The sequence below is a fragment of the Mycetomoellerius zeteki genome, unplaced genomic scaffold (assembly GCF_001594055.1).
Source record: "Mycetomoellerius zeteki isolate Tzet28-1 unplaced genomic scaffold, Tzet1.0 scaffold323, whole genome shotgun sequence".
Classification (NCBI taxonomy): domain Eukaryota; kingdom Metazoa; phylum Arthropoda; class Insecta; order Hymenoptera; family Formicidae; genus Mycetomoellerius; species Mycetomoellerius zeteki.
Genome location: NW_017257309.1, coordinates 97,246 through 104,735, shown reverse-complemented (window position 1 = coordinate 104,735; position 7,490 = coordinate 97,246). Strand labels below are relative to the sequence as shown.

The window sequence follows — 7,490 nt, the reverse complement described above, 5'->3', positions numbered from 1 at the left end:
GAGAGAGAGAGAGAGAGAGAGAGAAAAGTCCATTCCGCCACGGAGTGAATGTTATGATTTATAGCCGTAAAAGTGGAGGAGGCTTCATAAATGAAAAGAATGAAAAAAGATTACGTCATCGGCATACATGTAGAGTTTAGATGTAAGTGGAATAGAAGCGAGATCAGTAGTAAATGTCGTGAATAATAATGGCCCGGAACCTTGGTACTTCAGATAAACCATCACGGGGAGGAGAGAAAGTGAGGAAAGGATTACACAGCAGGACTCTCTGGGAACAATTTGTGAGGAAAGAACTCATTGAGGATAGGACGGAAAAAGATAAACCAAGGGAATAAAGCTTGACAAGAAACAAATCGATTGACTGTGTTGAATGTCTTCGAAAAGTCGAGAGCGACTATTATAACAATGTTGAATAACAAAGACCTAGAGTCGAAATCGTGCAACACAGCATCTGACAAATGAAGAAGCTCGGTAGTGATGCTACATTGACTGCGAAATCCGGATTGACACTCAGGAATAGCCTTGATGTTCCTGAAAAACTCATTCAGCTGCCTGAAGCAAATCCGCTCAAGCAGCTTAGATAAGAAGGGAGGAATAGAAATAAAACGAAATAAGAAGAAAGAAGAAGGATTACGATGTTTAGGAAATAGAATAACTACAGATTGTTTCCAAGAGAGGGAAAGTACCAATGGATAAAGAGTGATTGAGAATATAAAAGACAGGATCGACATATTGGAGAAGATAAAGCAAGAGCACAAGACCGGAAAAGTCAAAAAGACCAGCGAAGGTGAGGTTTTATATGCGATGATAGTAAAGAGGTCAGAGACAATGACAGATTTGAAGGAGAAGGTTTCGGCAGTGTAATGAGAAAACGATAGGAATTGATAGGAAGACGAGGGATAAAAGAGGGGAGAAATGGGGAGAGAATCAATAAAGTAATTATTAAAGAGGGATGGATTCCGAAGATGGATAGATACAGAAAAAGCAGTTAGGGGAATAGCGCCGAGTTGAAAAAGATTCGCCAAAATTGGTGAGAAGAATCGGAGGAGAGGGATGTAGAGTTAGGAAGATCTTTTCACGATGAATAGCAGATGTATAGTTTTTAAGCGTCTTGTAAAATGTAACGCATCTAATCGGCCTCAGATTAGTCCGTCTAAACTTGTTAAGAGCAAGAGATTTTAGAGTAAGTTTATTTATAGCCGTTTTTAACCACGGGACAGGTCAAAATCGCTCGTAAACTTTAATAATTACGTTTCAACTGCAATTACTGTAAATATATGAAACATGTATAAATTTCAATTCCAAAACATCATTAATTACATGCGATATTGCTAATAATGTTAGAGAAACGCTTATTTATGTAGAAACAGAGAAGCAGAGAATTACAAATTGTGTAAGGCAAAGTCATTGTCAGGTTATATACGTATTTAGGAAACACGTATGATTTATCGTACTTTGTGTAATACTATTTATACGCTTCAACATAAACCGATAATGCCAATCGCATAGCATATATAACATATATTAATTTCCGATTATTTCTAAATAATAATTTTGATTGTAATCTAGATTAAAATGAGATTAAAACAACTATTAAATCTTACTTAAAACGTATGTATACTTTTAAAATTGATATAAATTGTTTGTACAGACAAAATTAAAAGGCTGTTTGAAAAGTTTTTCGTACACATAAAATAAAATTGTTTTTATAATTTTTTATAAGATGAAAAAAAATTGCTCTCCGATATAAATACCTCACAATTGTCTTTATTTTTGCAGTGATCTTTTATCTAATATAAAACTTATGAGTAACACACGATCTTAATGCCCCATTTTTTTTTCCAGATCTTCCGAGTAATTTCAATTTTTTTCCTTTCTTTCTCTCTCTTTTTCTCTTACTCTATCTATCTCTCTGTCGCTTTCTTTTTGTCTTCGCTTTTCTGCGCGAAACCTCGTTGATCTGCACCAATAATCGCAATATCCGTATGCACGATATGATGCGTATTACCGTTCCGACGATCTACCTAGAAGCTCGCTGAAAAATCGAGTGTTTAAATGTAAGTCGTATATAAACGTATTAATATTCGAAATAATTTAAATAGATCATCAGTAATGATGATATCGATACTGTCACACAAGAGATGTATTTATAGCATATTTCATCGATCTTTTGTAAGCTATTGTTACAAAAAACCAACAGACTTTCGCGAGATATTAATTCAGACATCTTAGAATTTTTATTCCAAGCATCACAAAATTGATAAAATAAAAATTATTTATTATTTAATGTTACATATTCATATATACTTACAAAAGTTTTGATACCATTAATGTATTTAAAGTGCAAAATGAATATTGTTTAAACAAACATATATACAACATTCGCTGATAGATATTTGTTTGAAACGATATTGATATGAATACCATTGCTAATCGCGCGAGTTGTCTGGTTTTTCATGAACTCGCTCACGTCAGCCGGTGGCTATCTACAGCGTATGCACCACTTTCGAACTTTTGACCTGAAAACGAAGAGTACGGTCGCATGGGAAGCACGTAGCCGTAAGTTAGCACGAGGTCTGTGGAAGAGAGACGCCACTGAATCTCGTTCAAAGTTCAGAGGTACTCACACGACCCCCAGGGCAAAGGTACCAAGTGAAGTATCTATATGCCCCTGAAATTCAACGGTATCACCACCGAGTTCTTCATTGTCGAATGCTTTACTGTGGAGTCACGTTTTATGATAATAATTACTTATATTTACTTCAAATTGATAGAATCATTTAAAAAATTAAGAATCAAGCTTAAGGATTATGTAATTGTTAAACTAGCATTGATCAGATAATAATTATATCATATTAAATGGACGAACAAACTATATCATATAAAATGATAAAATAATTATAAACATTTTCTAATTATAATCTTTTTACATGCTATCTTAATATTTTCGTCGATTCGTTCATATTTTGTTATAACCCTATATAATAGCTTACTATGAATCATGTATCTTTTGATATTAAATTGTTTTTACACTTGATTTAAAAAAAAGATATTATATACTTGTCATTTCTGCAAGAAAAGGTCAAGAATGTCTTGATTGTTTGGCGATTGTTCGTCAAGTTATGTCGACTTGACACAATGTTCGCAGATCTGCCATTATTGATCGGCATTACAAATCAACGTCAATAATTATAACTCAAAATAATCGAGGACATTGAATTTATTTTACCTTCAAACATAAATAATTTAGAACAAAAAGAAATGAGACACGATTTTAAATTTAAAGTATTTCTGCTCCAAATCATAGAAATTGTTCGTTCTTGTTAAACTAGGTACCCTACACAATTAATATACATCACGTCGCTCAGTATTAGGTAATTTTCTACATCGCCTGTGATAGAACAACTTGCTTTTTGATTAACCATAGTCATTGATATGCACCTGATAGCGTTAAGAAACTTCGCCGATACAAGAGAACAAGACAATGGCTTGCGACCCTGTTTCGTGACGTGCGAACGAAAATGCGCATCACGTGCGCCCGGACGTGGTCTGTGACTACTAGCGCGTTTGAAGGATCAACGGATTCGAATCAATGATTTGTAGGTACCAACAGGATTATGAAGAGAAAAAAGATAGATGAAAGAGCACCAATGCTTTCTTTTGCGTGAAGCATTCATTAATATTTAAAATGATAGATCAAGATGATACATATAAAATAGCTTCATACTTACATTTAGAGAAAAATACATATTAATGATGGCAACCACAAAGATAACAACTATGTTTTATATGTATATATAGAGTTAATTTTAATTTTAATAATTAGCTAAATAAATCATTTTATAATTATTGTAACTATGAAAAATAGTTTATTCACCTAAGTATGTTAGGATGTTCTCTCAACTATATACCTACATTAATTCTACATATAAAACTTATATAGTTCTCATTTTTATAATTATCACCACTATGTTTTTCTCTGAGTGATATCACAAATGCGAAAAAAGCGGAAATCTAATTCTCAGATGAATATACGCTCGCTTTATCACATGCACGTTTCGTCTTCTAAATAATTTAAATATGTCATTGGGCGCGATTCACTTTACGCTGCAAATATTTTGAAGCATTCTTTGATTGGTCAATTCGTTAAAATTCTTTCTTCTAATTTGACAACGAAACATTTGCAGCATTAAATGAATCGCATCGATTGTTACAAAATTTACCAGGCATTTTCGTAAAAAGCTGAAAATATAACGATAAACTAGTTATGTTTGAAACTGTATGCTCGAATTCTTCTTGAAATTTGGAGCTACGTGATCATACTTTACGTAAGAAACGTTCAGAACATCTCGCCATAAAGCATTCTACTCTCAAAGACGATGGTAGCAAAGACTAGATAGCAAAGAGAGAAGTACGGCCTTTTAGGGCAGTTAAGTGCACAACGCGCTTCAACTCGTATTTCGTTCTCGCTTCTTGATCTGTACCTCGCCTCAGATCAGATCGAATCAACCATTCTGCCCTGCCTCTCGCACGACGCGAAACAAACGCGCTTATGTGGACGATCTCGCGATCCCGATCCTTCTTAGAACGTGCAAACTGGCAAGGGACTGCACCACGAGTTTTTAGTGCAATGCGTGAAAACGGAAAACGTTCCTTTTCTTTTTACTTGTGAGGACATTTATTGCGAATAGTAGCAACGCTAACCAAGCTAAGCTAGTTACAACAATGATGTATTCGTAAAGCGTCATTATATCTAATAAATATTTAAAATAAAAAAAAGTACGTACGATAGAAAAAATGTTGAATGAACTAAAGAACGGAAAAGAATGAAAAAGAAAGTAAAATGTAAAAAAGATGAAATAACTATGATGATGAGGAGAGTGAGAAGTGGAACACAATTCGTTCGAAATTATCCAAGTCCGAGAAACCAACGATCAAAAATCACCAACTAATATTAATGTGATGGTTATATCTGGTTTGATAAATTTGATAATTGCTCTAATTTTCTGTTTCGGGAATATAGATGTAGTCGTGATAAGCTAAAATTAATAGCGAGAAGCAATATTAATTCGTAAAAAAAGTGGAATTTTTGACAAACAGAATCTTCGATATGTGATTTACGTTGAATGATTATCAGGACATTTCTGTGTGTAGAGCAACGTAAGCTTCAAAGCTGAAACGTGATGCAATGTATTGGAGGAAGCAAGTTTTCCTCTGGAATGTAGGACGCAAGCTCAGAGATAAGATTGGTGAAGGATCATAACAGGATCCTTCCGTCGTATCTCTGACGTGCACTCACGTGATCTAACATCACACATTCGTGAAGGCACGCCGTCGAGTGACGAAGACTCTCCGGAACGAGGCTGCGATTGATCGATTTTGAAGGGATCCGAAGAATGCCGACGAAACGACAGTGGCGTCGATAGCAGTGGCGTAGTGTATGTGTTTTCGGTAAATATGTCGAAGCTCGCAAAAGATGCGGAGCAATGTCGTTGCCCTCTTCTCCTCGGTCTGCTCGGCTGTCCGGCTCCACCATCGCCATCGCAATCGCCATCGCCATCGCCATCGCCATCGCCATCGCTTTCCCCCCCCGCCGCTCCCCCCGCCGTCGCCGCCACCGTTGTCCAGTTCTTCCTCTTTCTCTATCTTCACTTGTCGCTTTTTCACTCTCTCGTGATATGCTGCCACCGCCGCCACTACCACCACCGTCGCGTCGTTGCCGCCGCCGTCGCTGCTTCTGCCGTCGCTTCCTCCGCTACGGGTACGTACTATCCCTGTCCCCTCCGCGAGACTATCCTCTTATTCCCACTCCTTCTCTGGAGCACCTGTCGTGCCAGGGAGTTCGGCGCGTTAGGGGCGCTCGATGAAGGTAAGTAGATGGTGGGTTATATCAGTCGGCGGAATATCTTCGTCACGAGCGGGAACGCGAGCTCCCCGGTGTGGTAACGCGTGTAGAGAAGGAACACGAATCACAAGTGTGGAAACATTAATATTTATGCCAGCCATACCACCACCGCAAATCACTTCCGTTTAATTATCGCGTAAAGTAGTTTAAAAAAAAAGAAAAGATCGCTAGTGCTTTTTATACAGCCATTTTAATAAATTAAAAGTATTCCGTTATTATACGGTACGGAATTACGCCATTCGGCTATTTTCCGGTCGAGATATCCGTGTTATTTTCGCGATAAGACACAGATACGTTCCGGTAAGTTGCAGTCGCACGATGACCGCGACCACGACCGCGCCAAGGTAAATGCCAGCAAGGAGGTCACGGCGCCGGTGAATTGTGTTAAGTGCGCCAAGCGACTTATCCCGAGTCTACGAGAAATTTCACCATTAGTAGTGCACACGACGGTGAACGACATACGCCCGGCGATATAGCACCTGAACGGTCAATATCAACGTAATAAGAAAAAAATTTTTAAATACTACGTCTGTCGTAGTAACAGTTTCCGGAACAAGACGAAAGCGAAATAATAAGATAATAAGAAGACTGCCGGGATGCTGCACGAGGAGCTATTGAGCTCCAGCTAACACGTGGCGATTACGCGCACACTCCGCAGTTACACGGTGAGTCTTACTATTGTGAACTGTTACTACTGTTTAACCAATCGGAATTATCTTATAAAATTTTCTGCAAAATATTTGATACAAATTGTTTTTACGTAATTATACGATTATCTTCTCTAAAATTAAATGTAAAATTGACAAATATATTAATGACATGAGATAATGATAATTAATCTTCGAAATCAATTTATAACACAATTATATCATTATAACTATGTACAACATCAATCATTAAATGATGCACAATAAGTGTTTCACATGTTGCTCATGCTACATAAAATATAATAAAAGCAGCCTTTTAATGATATTTAACGGTAAATCCTGATTAGTGTTACAAAACATCATAATGCCTATCAGCTGTCTAATCGAGATCAATGCTAATTTATATCGAAATCAAGTAACTGAAGTATTAATATTTCCAAGTATATTCCATATGATGTAAAAGGACCAAGCGTCGGAGGAATGAAATTATTGTACTTGCGATCCGCACTTGCATGATCTGCTTACCGATGTAAACGCGTGCGAATAGAATGACCGCACCGAAACAATCGGGTGGATAAGGTTCTTGTATGAGGAAATTGGGAGGGGAGAGAATGTGGTCGGTCGACAGGCAAAGAGGCCTCACTAAATTTTCGTGCCGCTGGTCCGGACGCAATGTGCCTGAGATCCCCACGTGCTTTTAAACCACCTCTCTATCTCTCTGTCTGTCTCTCTTGTCTCTCATCTTTCTCTCTCTTTTACTTCATCTCCTTATATTCGTTCATCTTTACCTCACTCTTTCGTTGACCGCTTTTCTCCTCATCGCTTCTTTCTCTTGCACGGATAAAGACTTCGTTCCAGCGGATCATCGGCTTCACTCTCCTCTCTACGCTCCTTTCTTTTTCCCTTTCTTTACCCCTCTCTCTCTCTCTCTCTCTCTC

At 37.4% G+C, this 7,490-nt stretch overlaps 1 protein-coding gene across 1 annotated transcript in view; it reads left to right on the top strand.

Annotated features, from left to right (window-relative positions):
• Positions 1-5,904: 5,904 nt before the first annotated feature.
• m (zona pellucida domain-containing protein miniature) overlaps positions 5,905-7,490 on the top strand; it is a 21,217-nt gene continuing 19,631 nt past the window's right edge. The window contains exon 1 of the mRNA XM_018451814.1: positions 5,905-6,570. The gene's annotated coding sequence lies outside the window, so the exon portion shown is untranslated. The remainder of the gene's footprint in view (positions 6,571-7,490) is intronic.